The sequence below is a fragment of the Solanum stenotomum genome, chromosome 6 (genome assembly GCF_019186545.1).
Source record: "Solanum stenotomum isolate F172 chromosome 6, ASM1918654v1, whole genome shotgun sequence".
Taxonomy (NCBI): Eukaryota; Viridiplantae; Streptophyta; class Magnoliopsida; order Solanales; family Solanaceae; genus Solanum; species Solanum stenotomum.
In genome coordinates, this window is record NC_064287.1 from 10,355,914 (window position 1) to 10,375,892 (window position 19,979).

The 19,979-nt window shown below is 33.6% G+C and overlaps 1 protein-coding gene and 1 pseudogene across 1 annotated transcript in view; both read right to left on the reverse strand.

The window, feature by feature from the left end:
* Positions 1-19,979, reverse strand: part of LOC125867885 (acetyl-CoA acetyltransferase, cytosolic 1) — a 934,067-nt gene that overhangs the window by 479,366 nt on the left and 434,722 nt on the right. The window lies entirely within an intron of this gene.
* LOC125868477 (uncharacterized) lies at positions 10,524-11,116 on the reverse strand (annotated as a pseudogene).

Here is a 19,979-nt window from a genome sequence, read left to right on the forward strand (position 1 = left end):
GAATAGGCCATTCTTTTATTACTTTAATTCTATCTTCATCCACTTCAACACCATTCGAGCTAACAACAAAACCAAGAAAGATTACTTTATCAACACAAAACGTGTAGTTGGATAGATTACCATACAATTCTTGCTCCCTAAGCTGTCACACCACTTCCTTTTTTTACTATTGTTAAGGATATGATCGGTTTTTTTTTTATAAAAGTAAAAGATTTTTTTTTAGAGTCGCCACTTGAAATTGAGTTTTTTTGGTGTTCCAAGCCACCAGGTAATTCCTACTTTAAAAGAGGAAAAAAAAATTCTTTATTTTTAGTCTACGAAAACATAGATTGGGTAAAGAATTCTATTGACCGGAGGGAAGGTGTGAGGCACCCCCCGAGTCCCGTGGTTCTAGCATGGTCGCTTTAATTTATTAACTCATGTTTGGCTAAAATAATTTTTGGATAAAAAAAGTAAATTTGTGTTAGTTACTAATTTTTTTTAAAAATAAAACATGATTGGCCTAGGAGCGTAACCGCACACAAGACCACTTTTATAGAAAAAAATACACACCAAGGATCATAACCGAACACATGGTGGTATTTAATATTTTTAATTTTTTTTTTAAAAAAAGATTGATAATTAATGACTCAATTTTTATTTAATAATGAGAAAAAAATTAATGAAAAATGAACTTGTTGCAACATATAGACATGAAAATAATCTTTTTTTTTTGCAAATTGCTAATTAACGTTTTTTTTTTAAAAAAAGAAACAAATAAATATATTAAGTATCACTACTTGACGATAAAAACAAAAAGAAAAAAAGTATTTTTTTTAAAAGAGGATAATGACTAAGACCCTTTTAAAACAAATAGTGATATACTTAATTTTTTTTATATTGATATAATTTCAGAAAATGACCACTTTGGTAAAATTTTCAGTTTTACACAAAATGGTCATATGTTCTCTTTTGAAAGAAAATTGCAAAAATAGTCAATTTTATCTAATAATTAAATTACTAACCAAAAGTATCCGATTTTGTATTTTTGTTTCAATAACCATTTCATATATTTATTTAAGAGAAAAAAAAATCAAAATTTATGAAATGATTAAATTTACATTTTTTTGTAAAAATGACCAGATTTACATTTTTTGCAAAAATGACCTGATTTTGCAGTTTTTGCAAAAATGACCAGATTTACATTTTTTGCAAAAAATGACCAGTTTTGTGTTTTTTTTTTTGCAAAAAACAACCTCTTTTTTTTTCTTTTCTTAAAATGACTAGAAACTAAAAAAAAAAACTTTGAGATTGTTATATTTGTTTAGCAAAAGCATGGGTTATGTATCAACTTTATAATGATAAAGATAAAATTAACACCTAGTTTAATAATAGAACACAACAATATAATAACAACAAAACATAATTTAACTAATTCCAATAAAGTTATGTATCAACTTCATAATGATAAAGATAGAATTAACACCTAGTTTAATTATAAAACACAAATATACAATAACAACGAAACATAATCATATTAAGCACCATAACATATTTAACTAATTCAAATAAACTAAACATAATAATTTAATCAAAAATATAAACATGCTTCATTATATTTTTGAAGTTACATTGCAAAATGTAGGGAAAGAGTATACCTAAAGAGATGATGACATAATAATGATGGAAGCAAAACTTAATTGAACTCCCAAAGACCACCAAATATGAATTTTATATACACACACACACACACACACACACACACACACACACACATATATATATATATATATTCTTTTAGAAGAGGACTTCTTTTTTCTCTATTCTCTAATTTTCTGTTATTGTTCTTTTTTTTCTTTGAAATGAAAGAAGAATGGTTTAAATAGGTGGTGAATATTAACACCCATTATTCTTGAAAACTTAAGAGCCAATGCATGCATTGGACTCTTTGTCTTCCCAATGTGCCACCCAAGATGACCAATGGAATTTTCTCTTTTCTTTTTTCTTTTTCTTTTCCCAAAATAAAATTAATTAAAAGATTGCATTGCCCTTTTAGATGACCCATTTCTTTTATTCATTAATTGAATAATAGCTAAATGTGTCATCTGAAAATTTAGAATAGGCCCAAAATGCCATTTTAGATGACCCATTTCTTTTATTCATTAATTGAATAATAGCTAAATGGGTCATCTGAAAAATTAAAATAAGCCCAAAATGTAGATCCATTTGATCAAGACCCAAAAACTAAAAGAAAATCAGCCCACTAACACAAAATCTAAACATCTAAACTATTTTGAAGATCAAACACAACAAATAAGGCGGGGAATAAAAATAAAAAATAAAAACGAAGTTCAAAAATAATAAAACTCAAGCAACAACTTCAACATGATAAAACTTGAAGAACACTAACAAAACAATACAAATCCGGCACCAACACGACTTATATGGTTAAAAAAATGCGATAATGATGGATTTGGATAGAGGATGAGAGGGGGAAAAGATTGACATAAATTTTCGGGTGAATGGGGGTCGCCGGAAAGCTTCGCCGGAAATTTTTTGACGGATTTTGGACAAAATATTTATATCAAAGGATAGCCCTTGAAGAGCTCTACACATTTATGTTAAGGGTATATGATGGGGATGACCGAAACTTTGTAAATTTAAAGAAAAAGTGAAGATTTATATTTGGTTTATCTTAGATATACGGAGTTTGACTATGAATAAGGATGAATGATTTGCGGATTTGTGTAGAGAAGGGTGAAAAGAAGAAATGGTAAATTTTTGGAGATTTTTCCGGCCAAAGGGTGGTGGAAGCAAAAGGAAGAAGAAAATAAAATCCAAATAAAAAATTTTAATTTTTGGAGTTTTGTATTTTTTGGTAGTGTCCCATAAGAACCCTTGGATCAAAATATCATGAATGATTGGGATTCAATCTTGACCATTTCTATTAGACCAGGTCAAAATTGATTGGCCATCAAAATTTGGTCTAAATCAGTCCAATTCAATAAAAATTGGTTCATTTGGACTAATTAAAAATAATAATACAAACAAAGACAAACAACCCAAAATACAAAACAAAAATATAAGAAAAGACCTTACTATGTATTGTAGGAGTAAATAAACACGTCAAAAATTAGGTGTTCACAGCATGCCCCTCTTTGCTTGGAAACATGAAGAGTTTTCAAGCAAAGAAAGTGAACGAAGTGGATAATTTTTTACTGTTTCAAACTCTGTTGAAGCCTTTTTGAAAAAGATGACCGAACCTTGCTTCAGAGGTTGCCTACATATCCTTGATTAAAAGGAAATTATGTTAGTGTAGTTCGAGAAACTTTGATAGCCGAAACTATCAGAAATTGTGGTCAAAAGATTGCTTCATATTGCTTGTCATCATCTACTGTCTATAATTACAAAGAAAGAGCTAGAGAACTATGCCTCTCTACATTATAAGAGTTACAAGATCCCTACTTGGTGTTTTTTTCTTAGGGTCTCGTCTTGATCTTCGACTTGGCTTGTGCGTTATCTCTGAGATTGATCTTCATGCTCTCTTGGCGGCTTGTGGATTATTCTCAGGAGCATGTTTTAACTTGAGTTGGTAGTTGATACTAGGGTTGGCAAGGGGACGGGGACGGGACGAAGGGCGACGGCGCTGGTGGGATTTGGCCGGGACTGAGATTGGGGGGACAAAAATAAGTCTCATCCCGTCCCACTATATATACGAGATGGACGGGTTTTGGGGGGACGGGAGGGGAAGGGACGGGGGATTTTTTATTTTTTATATACTTATTTATTTGTATTGAAATTATATGTTATTGAATAACATTTTTAGTTTATTTGATTTTTTTTCAATAACATTTTTAGCTAATAAATAATGCTTAAGTTTTCAAATTTCAAAATTCAAAATTCAAATTTTAATTTCAAACTTCAAATTACAAACTTCAAATTTCAAATTTCAAATTCAACTTTCAAATTTCAAACTTCAATTTTCAATTTTCAAATTTCAAATTTGAGAAGTTCAAATTTGTATTTTAAATATTTTAAAGTAATTTAAACTTGAAATTTCGATTTTTAAATTAAGTATTTTAAAGTTAGTTTAGTACATATGTAAATATGTATGAATATATTAAAATTAAAATGCAAGACAATAGTTATATAAAAAAGACTTGAATAAAGCCTTCAAATTTATTCAATAAAATCTAATTGCAACTTAGAACTTAGAAGTTACAATTTACAAATATTTGTGGAGTAACTAATCTACGCAGCCACCTTCTAGTAAGGGTTCTGTTTCAATAAGTTCTCATATGTAAAACTAATATTTGTTACAAATATTAGATGAGTAACTAATTTACGCAGCCACCTTCTAGGAAGGGTTCTGTTTCAATTAGTTCTCGGATGTAATCTAATATTTGTATTGTCCTTTAAAATTCAATTCTAGACATCCTCCGGTGTTGGCAAACTTGCTAGAAACTCATGTGACTTTAATTCATCATCACTAGATCCAATTACCGCATTAATCCAAGCTTCTTGTTTGGAACTTAACTTTGGCAAATTAGAATTCCTCCTCTCAGCGTTGACCCAGTCTCTAAATAAAACTGATGTTTCCAAACTTTCTTCCGCCAATGAATGTCTATGATCGCCAAGTTGAAACCTTGCCGCACTAAAAGCAACCTCTGATGCAACTGATGAAGCTTGAATAGCTAGAACATCACGAACCATTTTGCTCAAAATTGGAAATGCAACGCTCCGCCTCCTCCACCATGCTAATATGTCTTCATTGCCATCTCCGTCTTCCACTGTTTCTAAAGATTGATTAAGGTATTCTTCAAAATCATCACGGTTAGTAGAATTAAGACCAAGAAAACCTTGCATATAACTTGAAATTCAAGCTTTACTCTGAGGATTAGAAGTTTGACCAACTTTTCCTTGAGTATTTCCTGTAGTTCTATATTTTTCATACAAAACTTTTGCTTCTACTTTTATGCTAGACTTACACATTTCACAAGTTGGATTTATTTCCGGTAAAATTTCTAAAGTATCATAAAAAGTGTCAACAAGTCCCTGGACACCTCGTAATTTATAGTCAGGATGAAGTAAAGTAGCAGTTAAAAAAATTTGAGGAATAGGAAAAAAATATTTTTAAAATTTTTCAATCATACCTTCAATTACAACTCTAAATTTTTCAATTTTTTTTGTATCTAGAAAATTGAATTGAAATAGCACAAATATTTATTAATACTGGTGAAATAGTAGGATAAAAAATCCAGAAAACATGGTTGTAGCATCATAAAAAAGTCTTAAAAATTCTAATAGTTCATTACTTTCTTCCCAATCTTCTTCACAAATTCTGTCTAATGGGTCAGCATTATGAGCATTAAACACCATTTGTATGGGTCCTTTATATTCGTAAGCAACTAAAAACATTTCTAAAAGAATTCCACCTTGTTTTAATATGTCTTGGAATTTTTCTTGGTGGCAAATCACATAGTACATAACGCTCATTAAATTCCCTAATTCTAGCAGGTCTATGAGCATAAAAAATCCAGGCAACAACATATTCAATTTTCAGACAACCACATTTAAATAATGAAATACCATTTTGTACAACTAAATTTAATACATGTGCAACACATCTAACATGAAAAGCATTAACATCAACTGTACATAATCTAACTTTTAACATACTAGCAGCGTTTGTATTATTAGATGCATTATCTAATGCGACAGACATTACTTTATCAATAAGCATGTAATAATCTAGAACACTCAAAATATTTGAAGCTAAATATGCACCTGTTTATTTCTCTACACATTTTTTATAACTTACGATTATTTTTTGCAAATTCCAGTTATTATCAATCCAATGTGCTGTAATAGTTAAATAATCACGTCCATTCACACTGACCCATGTCCGAAGTTATAGACACTCTACAATCTAATATGCTAAATATACAACGAAGATATTGACAATGTTTACCTTGATATACAAAAACATCAGCTTTAACAGTATTTCTTGAAAAACCTCTATAATTAGGATTATAAGTTTGTTGAATATATTCAATAAAACCGGGATGTGAAGGAAAACTATAAGGTAAACCACAAACAGAAACCATTTTAACTAAATTTTTGCGATCTCTTTCCTTATTATATTTACGTTGTGTTAGTGGACCACGGGGGTTAGAAGGATCTAATTTTCCTTGAACCATGTTAGAAGCCCCTACCGATTCATTAACATTAATATCAAAATCATTAACTGGAATTCCTTTTTTTCTATCAGCTAATGATTTATCTTCTTTATATTGAATCGGCACACAAGATAACAAGTGTCTATTTAAGCCCCCGTCCCACCTTGACCTCCACCTTGTTTATGTTTAAAAGGTTGCTTACACTTATTACAAATAGCAATAGAGTTTTCCTTATCTAAAGTCATAAATTGCCACACAACAGAAGTTTTAGGGCGTTGATACTTCACCTTCTCCCTTGTAGGAGGTATAAGGGGTGGGCGTCCAGAATTTTGCTCCGTTGAATTTGTAGTTTCATTTGGAACTTTTGTCACTGGACTAGTAGGTGTATCTTCTAATTCATCTTCTCCCGAACCAACTTCTACTTATTCACCTGAATTTTCATCAAGATAAAGATTAATATCACCATAAATTTGTTGTAAAAGTTCATGATCGAGTTGAGCATTTGAATCAATATCATAAGAAGTATTATCAACATAAGTAGAATCAATTGTATTAAATCTAACTCTAGACATTGATTTAGAAGAAGTACCACCACATTTACTCTTATTTTTTTCCTTACTACTTTTTTTATTAAAATTAAATAATTTACTAATGCCACTTGGTTCTTTCTCTTTTCCTTTACCGTTATCTTTTTTGTTAGAACTCATATTTAATTATATGTAAAGTGTAATATAAAAATAATAATAACACAAAAATTAATGACGAAAAGTAAAATATAAATATTATGAAACGAATGTACCAAACGTCTGCGTTAATAGCAAACGTTATAACCGATTCTTGAAGCTTGTAGTTTGTTGTAACTTGTAATTTGGAACTCCAATACCTGATAGCAAATATGAGAATTATATATATTATGATATAATATGAAAATTTAGAATTGAAATATATGTATTATGATATAATATGAGACTTAAATGGAATAAAAAATTGAGACTTAAGATTGAGAGGATATAAAAAATAGATGAGAGAATAATTAATTTTGTAAGAAATAATAAGGGATAGAGGGGTATTTATAGTATTAAAAGTGGGTTAAAGTGTATTTATGATAACTTGAGGGTTTAAATTAAAGTATTAAAAGTAGGGGTGGTATGGGGTGTTGGGAAAGGAAAAAAAGGTGAATAAATCTATTGGGGGGGCCCACTAGCCGTTGCCCCAACGGATATAATTCAAAAAAAAAATAAGGTGATCCCGCGAACCGGCCGGTTCAGCTGGGACGGGTCGACCGGGCCCATAGGGTGAACCTGCCCCTAACCGGTCCACTATCCCGAACCCCTCCCAACCCGCCAAAATATACGGGACCGGGTTCGGCGAGCCGGTTCTCGAACCAGTCGCGGGCCGGGGCGGGCCGACCCGGTCTCCTTGCCAGGCCTAGTTGATACTCAAAACTCAAGATCACAAAATGAAGAACACAAAAAGGATGTGTTTCTTTTAGAGAAGAAAAAAATGAGAATCTTGAACTAGGACGTATAACCCTAGAAAGAAAAGGAAAAGTGGGGCCTGTTGCCCTGAGAGTTTCAAATAAGACGTATTGTCTTTGTATATTGTCCTTAGATTGGTTGTATCCCCAAAAATGTGAATATCCTGCGTATAATCTATGAATGTTGGTGCGTATTGCCTAGCATATACATATGGTGCGTATTGCCCATGAATAGAGAATTGATGTGTATTGTATGTGAATAAGGATTGGTGCGCATTGCACATGAAAGAAGACTAGTGTGTATTGCACATGAATACAATATCAATGCGTATTGCATGGGATTTTGATTGGTACGTCTTCCTCATGAAAGAAAGACTGATACATTTTGCAAGCGAATAAAGGACAAGTGCATATTTGCACGAAATTCAGATTGGTGCGTATTGCACGGTATTCAGACTGGTGCGTATTGCACATGAATAAAGGATGGTGTGTATTGAACATAAATAAAGGACGTGTGCATATTGCACGAAATTTAGGTTGGTGCATATTGCCCGAAGTTCTCGAATTGAGAGGCAAGAATGCAAATATCATGAGATGAAACAACAAACATGTGAAGACTTTGGAGAACTTCCTTTTTGTGATGTTTCATTTTTGACTTGTAATCCCACATTTTCTTTTGTTCCTGTGTTGAGCAAAATAATGAGAAAATTGTTAGTTTAAAGTGGTGGTTGGTTTGTGGCCTTGATGCTCCGGTGACTTGACCATACTCCTGACCAATTTCTCCAACTCTACTCCAAATCCTTAGTTGAACAACCTTTGAAGCTTCCTCTTTGTCAATTCAGGGACCTTGATCTTTTTGGTACTATCAAATATCATGGTGAGACTGATGTCCCAAAGAATGAATTTTCCTTTTGAATTTTTTTTTCATGACTTAAGAGACTATATCATGTTCCTTCATGAGTTTTCAGTGAAGATCTAGGGTGTTTTTAGTCCTTGCTCGATGGCATGTCAACTCGGATACTCAACTTTACTTTTGGAAACCCGTAGTAAGCTTTGCAATCTTTTACCTTATTTTGTCAAGAGATTATACTGAAAATACTAGAAAAATATCAGACTTAAGAGTGTGAAAAATTGGATCAAGAAAGACTATAAACTTAAGTTAGGGCATTCCTTTTTGAAGAAAAATGAGAAAGAGAACTTACCTGGAGGCATATGTCAACTTTGACTGAACTTTGACATGCACTTTGGACTTGACCCCGTATCCGTTTGAGTTGTCTAATTCTCAAAATCTGAACCATTAACAATTTATAACTGATCTATGTATTCTTCATGCAGAGGTATTGAGAAATGGTGATCTTTGCAGATTTCTTCCCATTAGTCATTTTCATGATGCTCTCTTTTTTTATGTTAAGGTGCCCGTAAGGGTTTTCACCGATAAGATTTTCTCTCTTGTCGTCTTATGGTGCCTATAAGGGTTTTCATCAATGAGGCTCTCTCATTTTTTTTTATTTTTTTTTACTTATGGTACTCACAAAGGTTTTCACTCAAAAGTTTTTATTTTCAACAATGTTGTCTTTGATGATCAATTGTTCGTGCAAGACATATTGAATCTATCATTCTTAGAGTTGATCAAAATGTCGGTTGCTAGAATAAAATCATAAACAGAATTACAATTTGACATTATTCTATCAAAAAGAATAATTTTAAAATGCCATAGTTTTCTATAAATACTGGAATATTGATTTTTTTTCGGTATGACCGAACCCTAAAGGGTTGCCTACGTATCCTTTCGGAATTAAGTCAAACGTAGTTCAAATTTTCAAAGAGAGGATTTTTGATTTTTTTTAAAGAGATGCCTTTGTTCTCTCAACTATAAACTTGCCACGGTATCTTAGACCGCATTAGATGTAGTATTTTTTGACTGTGTCCGCATTAACAATCATGCTTGTGATTTTTCCCTCCACGTCCGTAAGGTGCAAGGCTCCTTTGGACAACACTTCCTTGATAAGATATGGACATTGCCAATTTGGGCCGAACTTTCCCTTGGCTTCTTCTTGGTGCGGGAGAATGCGCTTTAAGACTAGTTGACCTACTTCAAAGTGTCTTGGGTGCACCTTTTTGTTGTATGCAGGAGCCATCCTTTACTGATACAGCTGACCAAAACAAACGGCCGTCAATCGTTTCTCATCTATTAATGTGAGCTGCTCTAGTCGGGTTTTGACCCATTCAGTATCTTTAATTTCAGCCTCGACAATAATTCGAAGAGATGGAATTTCGACTTCCGTTGGTATCACAACCTCAGTCCCATACACCAGCAAATAAGGAGTTGCGCCAATCGAGTTGTGGACTATTGTGCAGTATCCCAAAAGTGAAAAAGGTAGCTTCTCATGCCATTGTATGGTGCCTTGAACCATCATCCTGAGAATTTTTTTGATATTCTTGTTGGCAACCTCCACAGCTCCGTTGGCTTTTGGTCGATATGGAGTAGAATTGTGATGCACAATTTTGAACTGCTCACATACTTCTTTCATCAAATTGCTATTAAGGTTTGTAGCATTATCTGTTATGATAGCTCTTGGGATACTAAATCGATAAATGATGTTCGAATGGACAAAATCCACAATCGCCTTCTTAGTGACTGCTTTAAAAGTGATCGCCTCCACCCATTTGGTAAAGTAATCAATTGTGACCAAAATGAATCGATGTCCATTAGAAACTTTTGGCTCAATTGGTCCGATGACATCCATTCCCCATGCAACAAAGGGCCAAGGAGTGGCCATGGGGTGCAACTCTGAAGGGGGTGAATGAATGAGATCACCATGAATTTGACACTAATGATATTTTTTCACAAAGCGAAAGCAATCCCGTTCCATGGTAAGCTAGTAATATCATGCTCGGAGTATATTTTTCGTAAGGACATAGCCATTTATGTGTGGTCCACATATCCCAGCATGTACTTCATTCATGATCTTCTCGGCTTCTTCAACAGCCACACATCTCAATAAGTTCAGATCTGGGGTTCGTTTATATAAAACTTCCCCGCTAAAAAAAAAACCACTAGCCAGACGTCTAATAGTCCTTTTTTGGCTTCCATTGGCATAATCGGGACATTTCCCTGTTCGCAAGAAATTCTTAATGTCTAGGTACCACGGCTCACCATCTGATTCTGCTTCCACAGTGTTACAATAGCCATGTTGGTCCTGAAGTTGAATCTCCAAGGGAGTAATGCAAGTGTTTCCAGGATATGGAAGCATTGAAGCCAAAGTTGCCAAGGCATCTGCCAATTCATTATGAAATCTGAGGATGTATCTAAACTCAATGGACCTAAACCTTTTGCTAAGATCTTCCACACATTGTTTGTATGGAAGAAGCTTGAGGTCTCAAGTTTTCCATTCGCTTGAGCTTGCCGAATAAGCAAATCAGAATATCCTAACACAATCAATTCTTGCACACCTAAATCTATTGCCATATTTAGACCCATGATTCAAGCTTTATACTCTGTTGTGTTATTTGTACAGAAGAAACAAAGTCGAGCCGTTGCAGGGTAATGCTGCCCTGTGGGCGATATGAGAATTGCCCCAATCCCTGTGCCTTTTTTGTTAATTGCTCCATCAAAGTATAATTGCTAGGCCTGATTTTCATATCGATCCACTTCTTCAACTAAGTTAATTTCTTCATCTGGAAAATAAGTATCCAATGGTTCGTAGTCGCCATCGACTGGATTTTCTGCCAAGTGGTCTGCCAAAGCTTAAGCTTTCATTGCAGTTCTAGTGACATATATAATGTCAAATTCAGTGAGCAAGATTTTCTATTTTGCGAGTCTGTCAGTTGGCATTGGCTTCCGAAAGATGTACTTCAAAGGATCCATCCTTGATATGAGGTAAGTTGTGTAGAACAAAAGGTAACGCCTTAACTTTTGAGCTATCCAAGTTAGGGCGTAACATGTCCTTTCCAAAAGGGTGTACTTGACCTCATAACTAGTGAATTTCTTGGTCAGGTAATAGATAGCTTGCTCCTTCTTGCCTGTGGAATAGTGTTGACCGAGAACACACCCAAAGGAATTATCTGTCACTGAAAGATATAGAAAGAGAGGCCTATCAGGTTCAGGTGGGACCAATACAAGAGGATTGGACAAATACTCCTTGATTTTTCAAAAGCTTGTTGACAATCCTCAGTCCAACTGACAGCAACATCCTTTTTCAAAAGTCTGAAAATGGGCTCACAAGTGGTTGTGAATTGAGTAATAAACCTGCTGATGTAGTTCAACCTCCCAAGTAGACTCGTGACTTCGGTTTTATTTTTCGGGGGTGGCAAATCTCGAATGACTTTTATTTTGTAAGGATCCAATTTGATTCCCCTTCTACTAACAATAAAACCCAGAAGTTTTTCAGATGGAGCTCCAAATGAACATTTTGCTGGATTAAGCTTGATATCATATCTCCGTACTCTTTCAAAGAATTTTCTCAGATCTTGCACATGGTCAACTTGTGTTTTAGACTTGATGATTACGTCATCAACGTATACTTTAATTTCTTTATGCATCATATCATGAAACAAGGTGGTTATAGCCCTCATGTAAGTTGCCCCAACATTTTTAAGACCAAATGGCATGACCCTATAGCAATAAGTCCCCATGGAGTGGTGGAAGCAGTTTTCTCAGCGTCCTCTTCATCTATCAAGATTTGATGATACCCAGCATAACAATCCACAAAAGATTGAATTTCGTGTTTGGCACAATTATCAACTAGAATGTGGATATTGGGCAAGGGAAAGTTGTCTTTTGGACTACCTTTGTTCAAATTCTGATAGTCAACACAAACTCTTGTCTTTCCATTCTTTTTCGGCATAAGAACATCATTTGCCAACCAAATAGTGTAACGAATGGTTTGGATCACATTTGCATTTAGTTGTTTCATGATTTCTTCCTTGATTTTTTCACTCACGTCCGGTTTGAATTTTCTTCTTTTCTGTTGGACGAGTGGAAAATCAGGATGAGTGGGCAACTTATGGACCACTAAATCAACACTTAAACCTGGCATGTCATCATAAGACCAAGCAAATACATCTTTGTATTCAAACAAAAGTTGTATTATGGCATCCCTAACTTCCTTCTTGGCATGAAGACTTATTTTTATTTCTTTGACTTCCTCATTACTTCCCAAATTGATTGCCTCGGTTTCCCTAAGATTAGGCTTAGGTTTGTCCTCAAAATGTTCCAATTCCCTATTTATTTCCCTAAAAGCCTCTTCTTCATCGTATTCAACATCTTGACTCGGTGATTCAAGAATAAACAACTCTTTGAGAACTGGGAGTGAATTTCGCATGCATGTCATGTTATCAAAGCCGGCATATACAGAACTGGAAAATGGAGAATAAGAATTAGGGGAGGGGAAAAGACAAAGATTTACTATGAAATTGGAATTTCATTTCATTGAAGTTGAAAAAAAGGATAGAAGGGTTAACACTAATACAAAACATTTTCAAATATTCGGATAACAACCCTGACAACAACAAAATACAAAAGAGTAGCAAAACAAACTACCAAGACTCCTTCCTTATGGGGAAAGGAGTGGCTTCCCAATTGTTTAGCTCAACACCTGAGCCCACGAGTTGCACATCGGCATGACTTGAACCTTCACCAACTTAGACCATGTTTACTTCACAAAACAACTGAATGAGATCCTGAATAACTTCTTCAATGACTTCATGAGTAAAGGAAGCTTCCATTTCTGGACCTTGAGGCTTGATAAAGGAATGAGAAATATGGGGAATCGGTTGTGGTAGCGCCCAATCAGTCCTTTTGTGGTTCTTAGCCTTATCTCCATTTCTCTTGCTTTGTTTATTTTGTGCACAATGTTTAGAATGTAAACATGCTAAATCTAGTGTTTTACCACACGGGTTGTATACTCCATTGCCTGTTCCAATTTCTCCTTGGATAGATATCTTTATGGATTTTGTGTTAGGTTTATCAAAAACTAAAAAGGTCAAGGACAATGTCTTTGTTGTGGTGGATTGATTCTCCAAGATGGCTCGTTTCATTCCATGCTTGAAAACTAATTATGCTTCTCATATGGCTGATTTGTTTGTTAAGAAGGTGGTGAAATTACATGGCATACCTAGAACTATTGTTAGTGATAGGGATGTTAAGTTTTTAAGTCACTTTTGGTGTGTTCTTTGGGGAAGGTTAGGGACCAAATTGTTATTTTCTACTTCTTGTCACCCACAAACTGATGGGCAAACTGAGGTGGTGAATAGAACTTTAGAGAACATGTTGAGGGATGTTTTGAAAGATAAATTAACTTCTTGGTAAGATCACTTGCCTTTGGTGGAATTTGCTTATAATAGAACTATTCATTCTTCTACTGGGTCTTCTCCTTTTGAAGTTGTTTATGGTTTTAACCCCTTTACTCCCCTTGATTTAGTGCCACTACCTACTAATGATATTACTAGTCTTGATGGAAAGAATAAAGGTGAGATGATGAGGAAGATACATGGACAAACTAAACTGGCCATTGAAAGTCGGAATAAACAAGTTTCCTTACGACGAAACAAATGGAAAAATCAAGTATTTTTAAGCCTAAAGACTTAGTTTCGATTCACATGCATAAAGAAAGGTTTCCCACAAAAAGGAAGTATAAATTTATCCTTAGGACGATGGACTCTTCAAAGTTCTCGAGTGAACTGGAGACAATGCTTACAAATTGGATTTGCCCGGTGAGTATCAAGTAAGTGCTACTTTCAATGTTGTTGACTTGTCCTTGTTTGATGTAGGATCTAATTCGAGGACGATTATTTTCAAGAAGAGGAGGATGATATCTCTAAGGGCACAGATGAGGCTATAGAATCCCTAAGAAGACCATCAAGGTCTCAAGGAGTTACAAGCCAAGGTCGTTGGGCTTCAATGGAAAATCAAGTAGATGCTTATCATGGAAGAAAATCCCAAGAATGAGTCCAAGAATTGTGGAGAAGAATGGAGTAGGTGCTACACATATTTTGTGGTTCAAGTCCAAGCCCAAATGGAAGAAGATTGGGCGACACGAAGCCCCACAAAGGAGCCCAAAAAGCTAAATGGTTAAGTCAAAGTTTCCTAGTTTAAAAACTTCTCTATTTTAAAGTTTCCTAGTTTAAAAGGTTTCCTAGTTTAAAGTTTCCTAGTTTAAAAGTTTTCTAGTTTAAAGTTTCCCTAGTTTAAAGTTTCCATAAAAGTAGGATTTAAACCCCATTCTATTTGGGATAGGTTTTCCCTATATATAGGGGTTGATTTTATTATTTTACACACATGATTATTATTAGGTAAGTTCGTTGCGTTTGCACAACATGCATCCGCCAAGTGTGCAGAGGCGTATTCATGATTTACAGATAATGGGTGCACTATTACAAAAAGGTAGATCTAAGACATAAATTTTATCGGTTAGATTCTTTTTACTGAAAACCATTAAAATTTTAAAATCATAGGTCCAAAATTAACTTTTATTTATCCAAACTAGTTACAAAATCTTAGAAAGAAAACTAAAACAAGATAGATAAAAGATTCAAATTTCTAACGTCACCTAGAGAGGTGCACCCAATCATCATCGTACTACATTATATGATACTTCGAGTCTGGGTTCACGCATCTATATTTAAATATTTTTAAAAAATATAACACTACTATATATGATTTCGGGAGGGGACCATGGGTTCACGTGAACCCGGTGACCCCCTCCTGTATACGCCCCTGCAAGTGTGTATATATTTAGTTTTTATTTTTTTATTTTAAAAAATAAAATATTTTAAATCTTTTTAAAATCTTTTTAAATATTCTTATTTTATTTATCTTTTATTTCAATTAATTGAATACATACATTATTTTTCAAAAACTTTTTGCCTGTTATTTAAACAGTTTTTTCTTCCTTTTTTTAACCTTCATTCATTGTTTTTTCTCTTTCTTTTTCTATTGATTTTTTTCATTTTCTTTGTCTTTCCTTTTAATTTGATTTTAAAACATAAAAAAACACATTAAAAATTAAAGAACACTTTTGAATTTATTTATTTAAAAAAAAACATCAAATTTTTAAAAAATAATTAAAAGTGAAAAAAAAAAGAAATTAATGAAAGATATTTTAAATAGACCAATTAAAAAGGTACATGTGTCAAACTTTTTTCTATCTTCACTTGTCTTTCAGAGAGTGTACACACTCTCTATGCCACGTGTGTTTATTCCATTTAAAATAGTTTGGGGAGGGGGGGGGATAAAATCCTAGTTAAGTTTAGGTGTGTCGTTGAAATTTCCGTCATAGTTTAGGGGTACTTATGCATTATTCTTTTTATCATTTTAATTTTTTGATGGCTTTTGTTAGTGAAAAAAGGACAAAATCTATTATATATGTGGATCCATCACATGTTCCATACCAAAGTGATAGCTTTGCAGAAGCATTTGCCAAACATGAATCGAAGTATAAGGATGATGTTGAGGGGATGCAGAAGTGCAAGGTTGGAGGGATGCCATAATTGTTGCTACGAAACTAAACGAATATGATATCCGTGGAGTTAATATCTCAGATGGTCACTCAACTAACAATTGTTTTCACAGAAAGTCACTTAACTTTCTTTCATAACCTCAAAGTCACTCAACTATAGATTTTTTCTCACAGACACTCAACTAAGGATTTTTCTCATAGAAAGTCACGCAACTTTCTTTTATAACCTAAAAGTCACTCAACTATGAATAATTTATCTACAAAGTCACCCAACCATTGATATTTCATTTAAAAAGTTACTCAACCAACTTAAAAGATTTTTTCATTAAATTTTGTTGAAATACAATTTTTGTTTTAAACTAATTTTTTTAAAAGTAATAATAAGATGCTCATTTAATTATATCTTATTAAATTTTGTTGAAACACAATTTTTGTTATAAACTAATTTTCAAAAATAATAAGATACTCATTTTAATTATTTTAATTTGTTAAAATACTATTTTGTAAATATTCTTTGTGGATTGACAAAGCAAAGAACGAGAATGGTGTTTCTACATAATTTAATAAAATAATTAAATGAGCATCTTATTATTTTTTAAAAAAATTATTTTAAAATAATATTTGTGTTTCAACAAAATTTAATTAAAAATTTATTCAAATTGGTCAAGTGACTTTCTAAGTGAAATATCAATAATTGAGTGACTTTGTAGGTAAAATAATTGATGTTAAGTGACTTTGAGGTTATAAAAGAAAGTTGAGTGACTTTCTATGAGAAAAATCTTAAATTGAGTGACTTTCTATGATAAAAATTCATAGTTGAGTGACTTTGAGGTTATAAAACGAAGTTGAGTGACTTTCTATGAAACCAATTGTTAGTTGGGTGACTATTTAAGATATTAACTCGATATCCGTGACGGGTGAGTTAAAAACACATGAATTGAAATTGAAGGAATAATATGAAAACTACATACACATACTACAAGTCTTGTGGGAATAAATACTCATTTAAAGAATATAAGATCACTACTAGCAAAGTTACAATTTACAAATGAGTGGCATTCTGATTGTGGGAATCTGGGCAGGCCGGGAGTTGGTAAAACAACAATAGCAAGATCCATTTTTGATACACTCTCATATCAATTTGAAGCTATTTGTTGTTATCTCCTGTATTCAGGTTAGTCAAAAGTACAGAAATAGAAAAAAGATGAAATAGATAGAATGTTCTTAATTCGCATCCACAGAAAACATTGTATTTCCTTAAGAAATTTAATTCTCTCACTGTACCTGAGGTTGCAGACTAACTCCTCCCAAGATAAAACAGATTAACCTGTTAGAGAAGTAGCAGTACCTCAAACTACAATAACTTCAGCGAATGCACGAACAACAATAAGAGCACACATAGACTCAGTTGATCGACAATTTTGTTTATGTAAGAAAATGTATGCAGAGAGGAAATTTTTTTCAGTCTTTGAAAGACGAAAACGACCTCTTATTTATCGCCATTAGCAGCGAGGAACGCGTTTGTTCAGACCCATTTTTTCCAGAACGTTGTGTCTTTTGGGAAAAGTAACGACTTTTCGAAAGGAACAAATCCTTTCAAATGAATTTTACCGTTACGCTTGAATTTCAAATAATTCGTTGCGAAATTAATTCCGTTATTTAACTAACATTCTGAATTAATTTATAAGAGAAAAGAATTGAATTAACAAGATAGATTAAATAAATTTTGTCCAAAATATATTATCAATCAACCACATCATTTGCAATCGTCAATGAAATACTTTTTCCCACCACATGTTGGTGTTGACTTCATGCCACAAATGTTCGTGTGATTCAATTCTAAGGGATATAAATTTCTTTCAATAGACTTATAAGGATGCTTAGCATACGTAGATTCAACGCAAACTTGACATTTTGATTTATTGCACTCAAATTTAGGCAATACATTTAAGTTAATCAGTTTTCGCAAGGTTTTGTTATTAACGTGTCCCAAACGTTCATACCATAAACATTTAGACTCAAGCAAGTAAGAAGAAGCAAAATCTTTATTCATATCAACTACAATTACATTGAGTTTAAAAAGGTCCTCAGTGAGGTAACCTTTTCCTACATACATTTCATTCTTACTCACTACAACTTTATCAGAAACAAATACACATTTGAATCTGTTCTTAGTCAGAACTGGTATAGAAACTAAGTTCTTTCGCAATTCCAGAACATACGAGACCCTGTTCAAAGTCACCACCTTGCCCGATGTCATCTTTAAGAGGACTTTGCCAGTTCCTTCCACCTTTGCAACAACGGAGTTTGCCATAAACAACTTCTTGTCTGTAGGTGCTGGAGTATATGATGAAAACAATTCTTTGTTGGCACAAACATGACATGAGGCACCAGAATCTATCCACCACTCTCTTAGATTTCCAACCAAGTTGCATTCTAAAAGCATTGCACAAAGATCGTCCATCTCTCCTTTGGATTCAGCCAAATTTGCTTGATCCTTCTTCTTGTCCTTCTTGGGACCCCGACATTCAGTAGTCTTATGACCACGTTTGCCACAATTGAAGCAGCTTCCATTGAATTTCTTCTTAGGAGGATTGCTTTTTGAACCAAATGCTTTCTTTCTTTTCTTTGATTTTGTGGGATCTTCTTCAACAATATTTAGTCCAGATGTTGCTGAATTACCACATGACCTCTTTTCTGCGGTCTTGTTATCCTCTTCGATTCTTAGCCTTACCATGAGATCTTCAACAGTCATCTCCTTGTGTTTATGTTTCAAGTAGTTTTTGAAGTCCTTCCATAACGGAGGTAACTTCTCAATAATGGCACCCACTTGAAAAGTATCATTCACAATCAATCCTACATTAAAGATTATGTGAGTATTAAGAATAGACTTAATATTTCCAACATAGGCATTAAATAAATTTATACCTTCAGCAAGGAGATCATGGATTATGACCTGTAATTCTTGAACTTGGGTGACGACGGTTTTACTGTCTATCATCTTATAGTCCAGAAACTTTGCCACAATGAACTTCTTCATTCCGGCATCCTCTGTTTTGTACTTCTTTTCTAAAGCATCCCAGAGTTCTTTTGAGGTTTTAACATTATTGTACACATTGTACAGATCATCCTGCAGGCCACTCAGAATATAATTTTTACACAAAAAATCAGAATGTGTCCATGCTTCTGTTACCAAGAATAGTTCTTCAGGCGGAGTTTCATCCGACATAATAGGAACGTTCTCATTAATGAATCTCTGCAGACTCAACGTAATCAGATAAAAGAACATCTTCTGCTGCCATCTGTTGAAGTTGACTCCAGAAAACTTTGCAGGTTTCTCAGTCGATGCTAGGGCAGCAGTTGAACGATTGTGTGCAACCAATGTTGTTGTAGCACTCACTGATGTTGTTGCAGCACTCACTGTTCCAACATTTACTTGACTTGAATTAGTCATTTTTCTGTCACAAATGGCAGACAATTTTAGTATGTGAAATACTAACAGTAAAGAATAAATTCTTACACATACTGTTTCTGATTTAACGATAAAGTTTTTATGTTCTTTTAATCGTTAATCGAATGAATTTTAGAAATTAAAACAGAGTAGAAAACCATAAAGGTTTTAATCTCCAGAAACCTCAAATGCAGAAACTGTTAAATTTCTTAAGATTGTTATCTCCTGTATTCAAGTTAGTCAAAAATATAGAAATAGAAAAAAGATGAAATAGATAGAATGTTCTTAATCCGAGTCCACAGAAACCACTGTGTTTCCTTAAGAAATTTAATTCCCTCACTGTACCCAAGGTTGCAGATTAATTCCTCCTAAGATAAAATGGATTAACCTGTTAGAGAAGTAGCGGTACCTCAAACTTCAATAACTTCGGCAAA